The sequence below is a fragment of the Pleurodeles waltl genome, chromosome 10 (assembly GCF_031143425.1).
Source record: "Pleurodeles waltl isolate 20211129_DDA chromosome 10, aPleWal1.hap1.20221129, whole genome shotgun sequence".
Classification (NCBI taxonomy): Eukaryota; Metazoa; Chordata; class Amphibia; order Caudata; family Salamandridae; genus Pleurodeles; species Pleurodeles waltl.
The window spans coordinates 120,763,248-120,780,175 of record NC_090449.1 but is presented as its reverse complement, the minus strand read 5'-3'; positions in this window follow the sequence as shown (position 1 = coordinate 120,780,175).

The window sequence follows — 16,928 nt, the reverse complement described above, 5'->3', positions numbered from 1 at the left end:
TGCATTAAAACAGCTCTCATTACTTACTTAGGCATTTTCGCCATGGCAGACTTTAGGGAGAGCATTGAAGTTATGGCAGAAATGCCTTAATTTCTGTTGGATTCGTGTTCTATGCTTAAAAAAAACCTATCTGAATGAAATTCAGGCGGCACAAGGTTAAGGATGAAACATGTCTGTTGCTTTAAGCCTCTGGTCACTAGTCTGCTTCTGCAAAAATACTGTTAATAATAAAAATATGTCAAAAGGATGGATCCACCTCATTGGTTTCAGAATCTAAGGTCTCATCCGTGTAAAGATCTGAAATTGATTCTTTAGTGCATTCCATCTGCCTGTTCAGGTACTTCAGCGATGGTGACTTTTTTTGTTCCCAGCTTTCTGACATCAGCGTGGCCGGAGGTATATCAACTGTTTCAGCCCTATTGAGTTTTTATGATGTTGCTGAACCTTTTCTCTATTTACTGAGCACAGTAATAACATATTTGTGGACTAGACTTTGATAGGACATCGCAGCACCTCATTTAGCACCGATGGCACCCGATGCGCCAGTCTCTGTTGGCATTGGCATGCCGACAACCTAACACATTGCATATCACTCCTCTATATATTCTATTTTAAATGTTTTTTGGAATGTGTTTGTTAATGAGTATTTTCAAGTGTGTTGGTTTTAATTGGGCTGTACTTTCCATAAACGTCCTTCTCATATGCTTTGTTTTTATTTAGATACATTTCCCCTATTAATTTCATTTTTCTGTTATGTGGTCTGCCAGTACTGGCACACTATATTTCATGCACTGATATGACATGGACACTACAATAACTGACATTCATTGTGATTGTGGAATAGATTCAGCACTAGATACATTTACTAATTATAGTTCCCATATCCGCCCACATCCACTTACGGCTTGCACCTGGGACACCTGTTCAAGAGGGAATCGATGATGGTATTGTGCAGTTAGCAGTCCGTTTGATTGGTGGATGGCATAAGCAGTAAAAAATGTTTACACAAATGTGACCCTTCTGGTTCTTAAACCAAACCATAATTTTCAATATATACTTGCGAGGATACTGTTGCAATTGATTTTTTCATGTACATTTAAGATTATGATGAAACAGTAGTATAAAGGGTCTGGTATTGTTTCCTAAGATTCTTAATTTGAAGATGAATAATTGATATACAAAAAACCTATATCCATTCCTGAATTCTTCTGTTTTAAAGTTCTGCTTTGAATATTGGCTTCTTTGTTGACTGAGCAATTGCAGACAACCCATCCTCACCTTTTAGTAGTAACAGGCTTTGCACAGCCCATTCTAAAGATGCACACTCTTTTGATGAGTCTATCTCTAGCCAAAGAAATTTAGGAAACCTGTAAAAGAGGTAAATGTTCTTTAAATCCAAACATTCATTCTCATAAGGCCCAGAAGTCTTGATTTTTCACCTCTGTCAGACTTGTGAATTACAGCCCTCAACTGCCTAAAGATACTAACACTCTATTATTCATGTCAACCACGTCTAGACATAGAATGCAAGCTGAAGAAAGTAGATAATGGTGGTTTTGAGAATGCACAAAAAGATGATTACACTAATGTACTTATACTTGTAATGCCACTAATTCAGACAAGGATACCCAGGGTCAGTAAATTAAATGCTACTAGTAGCCCTGCAGCAATTATTGTGCCACTCACTTAAGTAGCCCTTTTAACATGCCTAACGCTTACCATTGCATGTCATGCACAGTTTCAATTTAAACTGCCAATTTGACTTTGCAAAAAACAAACTTTTTGCCAAGCCTCAAATTCCCTTTTTAATACATATGTCGCTCCTAGGGTACGGCCTAAAGAGCTCCTAGGGGAGGGTGCATTGTATTTAAAATGTTGGTCATGTATTTGCAAATTTTACATGCCAGGTGTTTGCTATTGCCAGGTTTACCTTTCCCATTGGATAACACTAGATTACCTTATTACAGTTAATAAGTGTTATCTTTTGGTTAGGAAAAGGTAGAAATGTCATGTTTGATGTCTAAAGCATTGTAATTTAAAACCCTCTTTAATGGCAGAGTCAGATTTTAAATCACAATTCTGAAATTTTCTTGCCATGACCATTTGGTACTGCAGTATGTATCCTGGGTCAGATGAGTAAGTGCGACTGGCAGTTGGCCTTTGTGTATTCTTCCCAGATGATAACACAAAGAGGGATAAGGTGTTGGCAGGATGGGCCATCCTGACAGTATAGGAGGGGTGGAGCTGTGCACTGCCCGTTTACATTTTAAAGGAGCTGCCCCAGCTCACACACAAAATGCTTCACACTAGCATTTTGTGACTATAGACATTTTGGAGCCTGGACAGGAAGGAAGGAAATTCCAGGACTGTCTGCAGGGGGAACACTCCTGAAGTTTCTTTTACTTTAAAGTTGCCATCAGGTATAAAATAGGACCCTCAGACCCACTTTAGTCCACTTTATGACATGCAAAAGACTCTTAGAGGACTGTCCTCCTGTTTGAGGCCTGCTCCAATGTCAGAAGACTGCCCTGCAACTCCAAGACGACTACCCTGCTGCCTGAAGCCTGCCCTGTGCCTCAGAGGACTGTCCTGCTTCCTTTTCCGCTTGAACCCACGACTACCAGAGTGACTCCAAGGGCTAGTTTGATGGCCTCCTGTTTAGAGCGACAGGGTCACAACAGCTCCAACAACTTTCGAAGTGTAACTTGACCCAGCTTGAAGTGAGATCTGACCCTTCAAGTGGTAGTTCCCAGGCCTGGATCCTTGGAAGTAGCACCAAAGGTGTCCAACCAACCAAAATCCAAAACTTGACACAGGAAATATTCAGCCAAAAAGTGCTCAGAGAACCAAGAAGAGACCAGGACCTACCTGCTTCACCAAGTCACCCAAGGTGAATTAGCAGTTGGTGTGACTTTAGCTTCTGCTATGTTCTTCTCCACAGCACTAAGTCCAGTACAGCAGGTCCTCTTTGGAAGAGTATCCAGCCTCTTGAAGCCTTCCTCAAATACAGCCTGCAGCTTCATCCAAGAAAGTGACTAAGGGCTGATTTAGATTTCAGCTGAGGGGTTAGTCCGTCACAATGGTGATGTATATCCCGTCTGTGGAAATCTAAACCCCATAGGAAACAATGGGATTTAGATTTTGGCAATTGGGATATCCATCACCTGTGTAAGGGAATAACCCCTCAGTAGAAATCTAAATCATGCCCTAAGTCTAAATGTAAGAAACGGCACCACGACTTTGTCCAGTGGTTCCCTGACAATGGTGCCTCCTCCTCAGATACCACCTACTGCCTTGCCCCACTGAATTGTATCTGGACCATGCTACTTTGTGTTCAGCCATAGGTTTCGACTTTGTGCCTGTCTCGTGCAACAAGATGTCCACAGTGAGCACTCATTTTTACTAACACCTTTAAAAAATTCATAACTCCAGGTCTACTGATTGGATTTTTGTTGTTTTGGTGTCAAGTACTGTATTAAATACTACCCTATGTTTTTTAACTGGTGAGATTTTTCTTGTGTTTTCTATTTATTACTTTTTAAGTACAGCATAAATATTTCACACTTTGCCTCTAAGTTAAGCCTGACATCTTTTGTGCCAGGTCATCAGAGGGTTAACCACAGATTAATGGAGTGACTTTTGTGGTTCCCCCTGACAAGGAGTGTGGCTGTTGCTTGAAAAGGGCTCACACACCCCTCAACCAACAACCGAATTTCTCACAAAATGCATAAAATATGTGTCAGATCCTCACACTAATTAAAATATAATCTGCATTTCGTACCTTCTCTTTCCATAGCAGATTTGTGTTTCTAAAATTCAGTAATGGGGAGCAGTTAAAAAACGAAAGTAAATTATTTTAACTGCTATATCCTGACTTAAATTACTTGCCAGGTATCCTTCATGCTTGCTAACCTCATAAGAGCAAATGAGGTTAGAAGCCACATGATATTTCGATCAAATTATTAACTGGCTCACCAATAAACTTCAAATCAATCAAATCAAATCACAAACATTTATAAAGCGTGGTACTCACCCGTGAGGGTCTCAAGGCGCTAGGGGGATGGGGTTACTGCTGCTCGAAGAGCCAGGTCTTGAGTTGCCTCCGGAATGCGAGGTGGTTCTGGGTGGTCCTGAGGTTGGTGGGGAGGGAATTCCATGTCTTGGCCGCCAGGTAGGAGAAGGATTTCCCACCTGCCGTGGTGCGGCGGATGCGAGGGACGGCGGCGAGAGCGAGGTTGGTGGAGCGAAGTTGACGGGTCGGCGTGTAGAAACTGAGGTGACCGTTGAGGTATTCGGGTCCCTTGTTGTGGAGGGCTTTGTGTGCGTGGGTGAGGAGTCGGAAGGTGATCCTTTTGTTGACGGAAAGACAGTGCCGGTATCTCAGGTGGGCAGAGATGTGGCTGTTGCGGGGAATGTCGAGGACGAGGCGGGCGGAGGCATTTTGAATTCCCTGCAGATGTTTCTGGAGTTTAGCGGTGGTTCCTGCGTATAGGGTGTTGCCGTAGTACAGGCGGCTCGTGATGAGGGCGTGGGTCACGGTCTTTCTGGTGTCGGCGGGGATCCAACGGAAGATCTTTCGGAGCATGCGGAGGGTGAGGAAGCAGGAGGATGATACGGCGTTGACTTGTTTGGTCATGGTGAGAAGTGGGTCCAGGATGAATCCGAGGTTGCGTGCGTGGTCTGAGGGGGTTGGTGCGGTGCCAAGGGCCGTGGGCCACCAGGAGTCGTCCCAGGAGGACGGGGTGTTTCCGAGGATGAGGACTTCCGTTTTGTCTGAGTTCAGTTTCAGACGGCTGAGTTTCATCCATTCTGCGACATCTTTCATTCCATCTTGCAGGTTGGTCTTGGCGCTGGTTGGGTCCTTGGTGAGGGAAAGTATCAGCTGAGTGTCGTCGGCGTAGGTTGTGATGTTGATGTTGTGTTTGCATACGATGTCGGCGAGGGGGCTCATGTAGACATTGAAGAGAGTCGGGCTGAGCGAGGAGCCTTGCGGGACGCCGCAGATGATCTTGGTGAGGTCTGAGCGGAAAGGTGGGAGGTAGACTCTTTGTGAGCGGTTGGAGAGGAAGGAGGTGATCCAGTCCAGGGCCTGTCCTAGGATCCCGGTGGAGCGGAGGCGGGATATTAGGGTTCGGTGGCAGACGGTGTCGAAGGCAGCCGAGAGGTCGAGGAGGATGAGGGCGACTGTCTCTCCGTTGTCCATCGGAGTTCTGATGTCGTCTGTGACTGAGATGAGGGCGGTTTCTGTGCTGTGATTGGCTCGGAATCCGGACTGAGAGGGGTCGAGTAGGTTGTTGTCTTCAAGGAAGTTGGTAAGTTGCTTGTTGACGGTCTTCTCTATGACTTTGGCAGGGAAGGGGAGGAGCGAGATGGGGCGGAAGTTCTTCGGGTCGCTGGGGTCCGCCGTAGGTTTCTTCAGTAGGGCGTTGACTTCTGCGTGTTTCCAGCTCTCGGGGAAGGTGGAAGAAGCAAACGAGCTGTTGATGATGGTCTGGAGATGCGGGCGATGATGTAGTCGGCTTTGTTGAAGATGAAATGTGGGCAGAGGTCTGAGGGGGCACCGTAGTGGATGGAGTTCATGGTGGCTTTGGTCTCTTCCGTGTTAATGTGAGTCCAGGCGTTGAGGGTGATGGCTGGGGTTGTGGGTTCTGTGGTGGTTGGCTGGGTCTGGTGTCCGAAGCTGTTGTGTAGGTCGGTGATCTTATGATGGAAGAAGGTGGCGAGGGAGTTGCAGAGGTCTTGTGAGGGCGTGATGGCGTTGGCGTTAGGGTTGGAGAGCTCTTTAACAATGTTGAAGAGTTCTTTGCTGTTGTGAGTGTTCTTGTCCAGTCTGTATGTGAAGGAATTTCTTTTGGTGACGCGGATCAGTTGGTGGTGTTCGCGGGTAGAGTTCTTGCGGGCAGACATGTTATCTGCGGTGTGGTCCTTGCGCCAGGCTTTCTCGAGGGTGCAGCAGTTTTTTTTAGATTCCTTGTGGGTGTCTGTGAACCAGAGAGGTTTTTTGGTGTTGGTCTGTCTTGTGAGGCGTCTGAGGGGAGCGAGGTTGTCTGCGCAGTTGGTGATCCAATGCGTGAGGCTGAGCGCTGCGTCGTTGGGGTCGGTGGAGAAGGTGGGTTGGTTGTCACTGAGAGTGGAGATAAGCTGTTCCGCTGGGATTTTTTTCCAATGTCGGTGTGGGATGGATTGTGTGCGGAGGTGGCGAGTCTCACGTCGGAAGGTGAAGTGGACACATCTGTGGTCGGTCCAGTGTATTATGGAGGAGTGGCTGAAGGATACGTGGTTGCTGGAGGAGAAGATGGGGTCGAGCGTGTGTCCGGCGATGTGGGTGGGGGTGTTCACCAGTTGCTTGAGACCGAGGTTGGGGAGGTTGTCGAGCAGGGCGGTGGTGTTGGGGTCGTTGTTCTGTTCCAGGTGGAAGTAGAGGTCACCGAGGAGGATGTAATCCGGCGAGGCAAGGGCGTGCGGGGAGATGAAGTCAGTGATAGAGTCGCTGAAGAGGGCGCGTGGTCCAGGGGGTCTGTAGATGAGAGTTCGTCTGAGGGTGGTCCTGGGGTCTGTGTGGTTGGCACCATACTGCTGCAAGCAGCCTCTCTCGATTGAGTCTGTTGAATACTCTACAGAGTTCCACATTTCACCCCATGAGCTCTGAAAGACTCTGAGCATGCGCTAGCTACCCAGAGAGAAATGTTGGCAGCTTCAAGTACAATATGACCTCACACACGTTTCCAACCACTTTTCTACCTAAAGCACCCAGCCACGGCCAAAACCTATAGTGAGGGTCTCCATCCCAGCATGCAAGCCCCTGAGAATATTCCTGGGGAAGCGATTCTGAAGCATATTGCACCTCATCTAGGTCTCTTATACTAAATTGGTGAAGCTGTTAGCACATGAATCACAAGTTATATCAACAAATGTACAGGGACGATTTTGGCCGATTTACATACCTGTGCTCTCCTTGCTTTTTTAGTTCTAGCATTTGCGAAGACCCTGCCAAATTATTTATAGAAAATGCTTTCTTATTGGGGTTTTTAGACAGAACTCGCCACCCATAAGCAGGTTACTGGGTCATTCAATTTTTCCTCCCACCCACTACAGCAGATACCCTTGCAGAGTGGATCAGCCCAACTTCACTGTGATTGACAGGGGTTTGCTCTTTCACACATAGCACACACACACAAAATAGTTTTTTCGGTGCCAGGAATTACAATGGCAATGTGTGTTTTTTCAGAGCAAAAATATTTTTGCTTTTACTCTCTGTTTCTTTTTGACTGATGCAGCTTCCCCAACAATAAAGTCTTGTAGAAACTATGACAAAAAGAAACAAGGATTTATAAAGCCAAAAAGCTGGCAGACAGTTCTAGACCAATTGGCTTTGCAAATGCTTGGTTTTTATTGCATTTGCCCTGGATTCCCATATGTACTGGATCTCAAAAGACAGTGGTTTGAACTAATTGTATGCTTTAGGTGGAAGCTCAGAGACTAAGCAGACCATACTAACAAAGCTTCACAAAATTTTCAAAACTTGTCTGCCAGTCAATTCAGCTGCTGTCTGGATGGTTTTGGGGTGATTCGTCAAGTGGGGACTGAGAAAAAGGTGGGGGGGGGGGGCAAAAACTTGTTTTCACTATGCAATTTCCCATCAAGATTTTAGACTAGACTACAGCCTAAACCGCTGAATGGAATTACATCAAATTTGGCAGGAAGCCAAAAGGAAGGGGACATTCTTTGTATTATGAGGGGAGGGGGACCAGATGCCCTGCAGGCCATTTTGGCTCCGGTGACCCCATCCCCTGGTGCCCACCCTTTATAAAGGTGGGAGGGGGGCATGCCACCCACTATGGGGCCATTTTGGCCACATGGACCCCATCATCCAGGTCCCAGCTGGAATAACAGAGGAGAGGGGGCTGTGAGGATCCCCTCCCACAGCCATTAATGGTCCCGGAGAACCCATTCCCCAAGGCCGGCTCCGGCTATGTCCTGGGTGCCCACCCTCAGGACATAGCAGTTTCCACTGACACTGGCAAGGAAACCTGTGTAGGCTCTCGCTTGGCTGGAGCAATTTCAAAGTTCCCGACAAGCAAGAGCAAACACGAAGTCCACTCACACCTGGCAGGAGCTTTATAAATGCTCCTGCCAGCTGGGAACCAACATCAGATTAGTTTCCCTACCTGTAGTGAAGTGGGCAGGGAAAAAGATGTGAATTTTGCTCCCGCCCACAAGGAGCAGCATTTTCAGCTGCTACCTGTGGGAAGGATCAATGCCAGCTCATGCTGGATGTGGGGTGCCGTCTGGGTCTTCGGGGCTTTGGGGATCCCCCTGCGGCCCTCTAACATGCCCTGGGTGGGGACCAATGCTTCTATTTTAGAGACTAAAGGCCTGATTACGATATTGGTGGTCCAACTATCCGGCAGTTTCCCAACTGCCGAATTACGATGCCCCCGCAGGGTTGGTGGCACAAGCAGTGCAGCCTGCATTGGCCTTGGCCAAAGAGAGAGCCGAGGTCAATGCAGGCAGCACTGCCTGTGCCGCCAGCACACCCAGAATGTGCACTGTCTCCCATTGCAGACAGTGCATGTTCCAAGTGGGCAGACAGGGGAGACCCTGCACTGACCATGCAATGTGCATGGGCAGTGCAGGAGTTCCCCTGTGCCCCCTTCCCTGCCTTTCTGCCGGCTTTTCCATGGCGCGGTCCCAACCTTGGAAAGGCCGATGGAAAGGCAAGGCAAAATCAACATAGCAGTGCTGAAATTGGCACTGCTGTGGTTGACCACGACTTGCACCGGCGCCAACCCTTCAGGATCCATGATGCTGGCACCGTTGCGGCAGTTGGACCACCAAGGTTGCGGCAGTTTGACCACCACCATAGGTACGGCAGTCCATGGACCACAATACTCGTAATCAGGGCCTGAGTCCAAACCTAAACATCTTTACCGTGGCTTATCAGGGCCTAAGCCAAAACCTAAACATCTTCACCGTGGCTTAGACCCAAAGGTATCCGGCGATGATGCTCCCTCATTGGACACCTCCGGCGGCCTTGCCCTGCTGAACTTTACCTGCTCAGAACATTTTTCTCAAGAACAAAGGTAAGCATTAACCAGACCTCAATCTGCTTTCTCTATGCAAACCGCACTCCATTGCAATCAGTCATATTTTTTGATTTTCACCCTACGCCGCGCGACTAGATGTTTGCGGTTGGCGCTTTGACCTTTTAGGCACTAGTTTCTACTAAAATCTTTTAAAACTCCTAACTCCAGTTCTACTGACTGGATTTGTGTTGTTTTGGTGAAAATAATTTATTAACATGCACTCTATCTTTCTAAATTGAACTTTTTCTTGTGTTGTGTATGGACTTTAATACTATTTGTGTGTTGCATAAATTAAATACTCTATAAGTTAAACCTGACTGCATTTTCTGCCGAGCTACCCAAGACTAATCACAGGTTAATTTAGTGAGTTTTTGTGGTTCACTGTATATATATATATAGCCACCAAACGTCCTGATACAGCTGACTACTACCGCCAGCTAGGTTGGTGCACAGCTCCAGGTGCAGGATCCATATATATTCACCAAACTTCCCTCTCCACGTTACATCGAAGGAAAACGCCAGCACTCCAGACTCCGTTTCAAGTCCATCATTTTATTCATTATATGAATGTACCCAGCAGAAACATTTCAAAGCTCTAGGGCTGACACATTTCAACCATGTTCGTCTTATTCATAGCCCACAATAACTAATTTGAAAAACAGGCCCTACCACCTCTCAACCTTATATCCTGTCCATTTAGTAAACATAAACAAAATACTCACACTCATACAAGGGTAGTACAACTGTTATTTTGGCATGAATAAATAAACAAGAAAAATAGAAAGAGGGAGATGAGAAAATGAATAAGGAATGTATTAAGAAATTTTAAAAGTTTAAGTTGTAAACACATTGTATTAGTGGGAATCGCTGGTGGAACAAGGGTTCTTTATCCGCAGGGCAGCGCTGCTTGCAGTGCTGACCTGTCACATGAAGAATTCCGCCATCGTCAGGCTGCCTGTCAGTGGTAGAGGGCCACCTGTGGCTTTACCGACTGCCTTCATTATGTGGCGGTTGAGACCGCCATGCCGGTGGCAGTAATTTCTGCCGCCACCGGCATGGTGGTCTCGACCGCCAGGTTCACAATGAGGACCCAAGTGACGTTAAAGTCCCACAGTGCAGAACATGTGATTTATTATTCCTGATTTTATACACCTTTAATAAAAAGTTACGGAGCTGTGTCAATAATGTGATCTAAAAATGCAACTACAGGATAACAAGCAGTTAGAACACAATGTTTTCCCCATAATTGTGCCCTTAGAAAATCAGTGGCAGAGGTGCCGTTCAGGTGCTAATTTATTAGGGTTGGCATGCTAGAAAGTAAATGTACTTGACCTGTGTGCCACAGTGATTTCCAATGTCCAATTTACTTAAGCCCTTGAAAAGTTTTTAAAACCCTTATAGCTAGGCATGCTTTCCAGTAGGCTTCCACAGATTGTTATCTCTGAGGGGCATGTCACAAAACATATTTGACTGGTATTACTAAGGGTGTACTTGGTCTAAACACCTGTTGGAATGTAGCTTTTATAATCAAAATTAACATGAACTGCTTGCAAAATAATGTGTAATGAAGCTGCATAGAAAACGTGACAGACTAATATTAACATATGCATTTGAAATGTGCCCAAGGGGAATGGCCATCAATGTATACGATGATTAATGAAATTGGTTAATAATGAATTAACAATGTACTAATGTATGATTTTGTATTAGCTTTGAAATTTATATGCTAAGATTTTGCTAAATCAGTCACTAAGCCTTAGTTAGCATAGGTCTGGGCCTAGCTGCCTGGTCTCATATTAAATGTGTTTTCCTAACGTGCAATGTGCTGTCTTGCTGAAGGACATAAAACTGTTCTTTTCCAGAAGCTAGAGATGTGTGTAACCTTAGTAAATTCTATCTCATGAGACCCGACTTGCTCAAGGAGACATTCTTGCCGAATGCAACAGTGTAATTTGCAACAGGTACAAGGTCGCCTGAACTGGTAAAAACAATGGAACTACTGACTGGAGCAACACGTGTAACTTTTCTAACCTGTTATTTTACCCGATGAAGACGTAAATCACAGGAACCAATAAGCTGCATGAGAACTGCCTTAGGTGAAAATTCTAGTAAGGTGATCAACGGATCATTGGACAGAGATAGTGGTGCACCAAATATTGACCAATGGAAATGAGAGACTTGTCTGGCAAATTCAATTTAACGATGTGTCACAAGTAGAAATCAGCCATTGCGTGCTTTAATCCTGCCACTCTTACTCAACCATTTCGCGCCTTTACTGAGGCATTAGAGGGACACTTTTGCTGTTACTCTGACATTCTGGTTTAGTCTTTGCTGTTCTGATACTTTAAACCATCCTCACTCTTCTTGCCTTGCCTGATATTTACTTCTCCTCCTTATGAGGGAAGTGTTCCTTATTGCCCTGACTCGCTGAGACTTTGCTGCTTACCCCGGCTGATGGCGAACCAATTGATGTCCTGAGGACGAAGACTGACTCTGTATGCTGACCCATTATGGAGGGCAGCTATATGATAATGAAATTGTAATTGTCTGTTTGCCTTTTCTTTCTAGGTACCAACTGCTCTTTTGATAGAGTCCATAATTAGAGGTTTTCTAAATGTGTGTTATAAAATTGTTTTGCATGAAGCCCAACATGCGGATGCTAATTTGAGGTTAGTAAGGTATTCACTAAAACAAATGCAAATAGACTAATGACTAAACCTTTGCTTTGTTGAATAAATGTGCTAATGGTACTCTGCTAAAGTTGATTCATGTTGACGTTGTGCTTTGTTCTAGTGTTCATGATCTTTGCTTTGATGAAGTCTTATTCAAGTTGCCATATTGTGACATTGTTGATATGTTTTCTGGTATTGAGACTAATAAACTTGTTAGTAGAGTGTAACCAATAGGGAATAAATATAAAAAATTCTTACTATAATGGTGTGGTTATTCATGACTGAAAGGTCATGGTTTGTTTTCAATTTTATAAATGCGATTAACTAATTTGATTGATTTGTTATTGTGAATATTGATGAGGTTATTGATCTATTGATTGAAATGCTGAATAGATATCTCGTCTTAAGGTGTCTCCAATCAGGGTCAAAAGATTCATTGGCCTAAAACGAGTCCCCGTATAAAGAAATTAGCTAGGTTGGGACGCGTTATCACACCTTTTACCAAAATAATATGTAAACTTGATTCAGGCTGTGGTAATGCGTGACAAAAACATTTGTGCACAATTGCTGTGTGCCGTTTTGTTTGTGATGTGTTCTGTTTTTGTGATATTGTTTGTTTTTACTTCATTATTGAAATGTGATTTTGTTTTGTTGTACTGCGGTTTTTTATTTTGTTTGACTGTTTGATTATGTGCCTTGTTATCTTTTAATTGCAGTGGTATGTTGCTTTGTTATTGTGTTATGTTTAATTATTTACTTTAGAAATATCAACAAACGTTTCTACATTTCCAGCCAAAAGCAGCACATGCCTTGAAAGTTCCTGTGACTAGCAGCCATTTACCACCTTCTAAGGTGGTAAAATACCACTTGTTTCCAGTAGTTCAATCACTTGAGACATAATTTAGCCCAAAACCGTGGCAGTCATCAGTGCTCACTATATCACTAGGGCCCAGTATGGTTAGTAGATAAGTAGACCCCTGGGCAAGAACCCTGGTTTATTGTTGAGGTTATACATTTTCATACACTTGGGGGCAGTTAAATTTAGAGGTCAGACTAAGCCACAGTGGTTAGGTGTTGTGGTCTCGCTTAGTGATATAAATAAACATGATAAGATTGTGGCTTGTACATCCAAAGTAGGATTAAAAAATAAAACAAAAATAAAAAACCTCTGCACATATCAATGACTTTGACTTATCAAGGATAGTGGAAAACCCCACACTAAAACATGCACCAATATGTAGAAGTGTCACAAAAGGCATCTATTTTGGGTGTGCCCGAAACTAAATGAATTAACCACCTCTCCTTAATAAATAGTCAAAATGAGTGATGAAATGAGCAACTATAATAAAAGATTAGCATAATCATCATGCAAAAATGTAAGGCCAAACCAGGGGTCAGCTTGGCAATGGAAATGCGGCTAAACTATCTGAGGGCTTTTTATGGATATGTATGTGGTAATGGCAAAGTGGAAAATGACTTGAAATGGTGGCATAATTAAGCAATCAAAAATGGCCGCAAGCTAGAACACTACTCACTTACAGGCAACTAGGTCTGATTTTTATTGGTGTGGTCATTTCTATGGGTAGAATAAAAAAGATTTAGCAGTAGATGCCTCACCCACAACTTATCGTGGCATGCTTCATCATAGGCATAGGTGAATCCTATAATGGCGGACTCAACCATGTATGGGAGTTCTTAGATAAATCAGAAATGAATTTGTAGTAGGGATCCAGAGAAATAAAAATGTTTTAAGGTATACCAAAGGAAATTAGTACAGTAGACATGACTAAAGAAAACTATATAGGGCAGTGGTTCCCAACCTGTGGTCGGGGGTCCCTAAGGGATCCGCAAAGCCTCCTCAGGGAGTCTGTGACTGCTTAGAAACTTAAATGATATTAACAGATTAATACAATGTATACTAATAAAGTGGCTAAATGTGCAATCGAAATTTTTAAAACACACTGTAAATGTCAAGGAATTTGAAATTGAAGTCTAAAAATTAATTAGTATCTTCAGATTGATTTGTGTGAGCAATGCAGGTGCATCAAACAGAATATAGTATGTGTGGCTTCAATTGAATTTAGAAAAGGTCCAACCTTTCTATTAAAATAAAAAATATATACATTTGTAATTCTTTGCACATTAAATAAAGTGTGTTATCATTTGTGTATTTGCTTGATTGATTATTTGTTTCTGTATTGTTTTAGTATTGTTTTGTGGTTCGAATCATCGAGAATGTTAAGGCTGGGGTCCACAGCTTCGAGTAATCATTCAGTGGAGGGGAGGGGGTTCCCGGATTCCAATAATGAATCATTGGGATCCAGTAATAACAAACAGGGGGTCCATTAAAGTCAAATGGTTAACCACTGGTCTTGGGTGTTAAATGAGTGACAATGGCTCAACCGCCCTAGTTAAAACATCAACCTGTTTTGGCCTTCTTTTAAAGCACATTCAGGTCTGAAGCCTTTATTAGGGCTGTTAGCATCCACCGTGGTATGGATTGATGCCTATTGTCAAGCATGCCATGATAAGTTTGATTGTGATTAGTGTCTAACCTAGGGAGGACGCAACCAGGTTTTCCTATACTCTCAGTCTCTCATTGTGTGTGACGCAAACTAGAGCAAACAAACGTATAATTTCCTATGATTCTTGCCTAGACACATTCATGGAGCGTTTGCACTATGCAACACCATCTAAGCAAGATGTTGCCAATGGTGTCACCTGAGAAAGTCACAAAGCTCAGCCCAGTCAGCAAATACCTCCTGCAGCATTTCAAACTGCTGCATCTTTAGGTCAAAACTGTCCTTTCAATCCTGGCCGATTGCAGTGGGTACTCAAGGATGTAGGGGGCTTATCCAGTGTTGTCTTTGTTGTTCCTCTTCTTCTAATTGTTATTAGTGTTCTTATTATTATTATTATTATTATTATTATTATTATTATTATTGTTGTTGTTGTTATTTGCATTATTTGCATTTTGACAAAATGGTGGCCAAAGCTAAAGGTGTCTCTAGGCCAGACTTAAAAATGAAATGTAAAACATTTTTTCCACCTTTTGGCTCAGGATGTCAGAAAGCCAACTCAGAACAGTAATAGAAGTTGATTGTTGTGCTTGCAGTACATTAAGTAAGTGTAACAATTCAATCAATAAAAAAAAATCATATGTACCTAATTTTTAACAAACACAAAAACTGTGTTTTGCAACACATGCGTTTGAAATGTAAATGATAACATTTTTAGAGTGTGGGCATCACTTACTTGTATACATCACTTGCTTCCTATATATGCATCACTGGAATGTATGCATCCTTTGCTTCCTATTCTCTGAAAGAGCCCAAAAGCTGGTATAAATGGTGGTAAATGTGTTATGTAAAAACTTGTAGCATAAACACAGATTCATTTCTGCGTTTCATAAATTATATTTCAATGTTTATATCTCACCTTGCGTCGGACGGACGGGAGATGCCTGACAACACGGTGAGTGTGTGCATTGGATGGCTCCCGTGGTGCTCCCCCGTGGATTGCCCATTTAACCCTCCCCCAAAAGGCATGGCAGCGGGAGCACTTCCTCTGCCATCCCGATCTCCCTCCTCAGAGTTCTGATGACATTGGCGCACAGGGGGAGCCAAAGTCATCAAAATCCACTGGGACCACGATGGAAGCCATTTGCTTTCAGCACGTTCAGAGGAAAGGTATTTGTGTTTCCTCCGGAAAGGGTTTGGGCCAGCCAAAGAGATGTGTCTTTGGAGTACATTCCTGCTGCGGGCCCTTGAACAAGGGCTACTCCTACTTTGGGGGATAATATTTTGGCTGTTTCTGCCCCTTCTTAGGGGCTGGGCCACATGATTTAGGCCCATCCGCCTATCTTCCCAGACATTGGGGATTTATTTATGAGAATGATTTTTGTGTTTGGGAAGCGGCCTCTCGGACAAGGGTCATTTCCCTTCTGGGGAGGCTATTTGGCCATTTTCGGCAATATGATATGATTTAGGCCCATGTGCCCCAAGGGGGCAGAAGTCACTAGACACCAGGGATGTATTTATGATGTTGAGTTTTGTTTGTGGGGAGCAGCAGCTTGTGCAAGGGTCATTCTTCTTTTGTGGACAATATTTTGTCCAGTTCAGCCCCCCATTGGGGCAGATCGGCCTAATGTTTTTGGCCCATCTGCCCGTGAGGAGGTCAGCAGCCACTAGACACCATGGACTTTTATTGAATGCAAGTTAACTGTTTTATGTCCTGACATCATATGTATTTGAGATTGTAATGTTTTTTTTCTCTTTTTTATTCTAGTGCAAAGATTTTGATTTCCCTTGTGTGACTCCTGCTAGTGGTTTCAGCACTGGTAAATATGCAGTTTGCGTAGTTGCATGTGTTTGTAAGACACTTGCTATGCATGAACAAGTGTTTTGTAAATGGTGTAATAATAACAGCATATTTATTATATGGTTACAGGCCATCAGGTTGATGGTGTGCCTTTTGAATCTTTCCCTTTCGTGATTGGTATTTGCTTCTCCTTCAGATGCTGCACATTGTTGATAATGCTTCAGTGTTGCCACAAGATCACCCTGATTGTCACCTTCTTTTTTAAGATTTGGCCTGCCCTTCATCACTTTGTAGATCGATTTTACGAGCTCTATGTTCCAGGAAAAGAAATAGCTGTGAATGAGTCTTTGGTCATGCTCAAGGGCCGTTTGATTTTTATGCAGTACATTCCTAGCAAGAGGGTACGTTATGGAATTAAGATGTATATGCTATCTGATAGTAGTACAGGATACGTCTAGAATTTCTGGGTGTACACTGATAGGAATTCCACTAATGACCCCCCTGGTTGTCTGTCCACTTTCGGAGTTAGTGAGAAAATTGTATGGGAACTTGGAAGAGGACTTTTTAACAAAGGTCACCGCCTATATGTAGATAACATCTACACTGGTGTGCAATTGTTCAGGAAATTGTTCAAAGTGGACCCTGTTGCTTGTGGCATAGTCTGCTCTATCTGTTAAAATTATCCAAAGGAGCTTGTTTGTAAAACTCTTGAGAGGGGACAGTGCAGTGCCTTAAGAAGTGATGAACTGCTAGCTGTGAAATTTGCAGACAGGCGGATGTTTACATTACCATCCATGATGAAAGTACGTCACCTGTGATTGTCTGGGGTCAGATTGCGCAAACCTGTGTG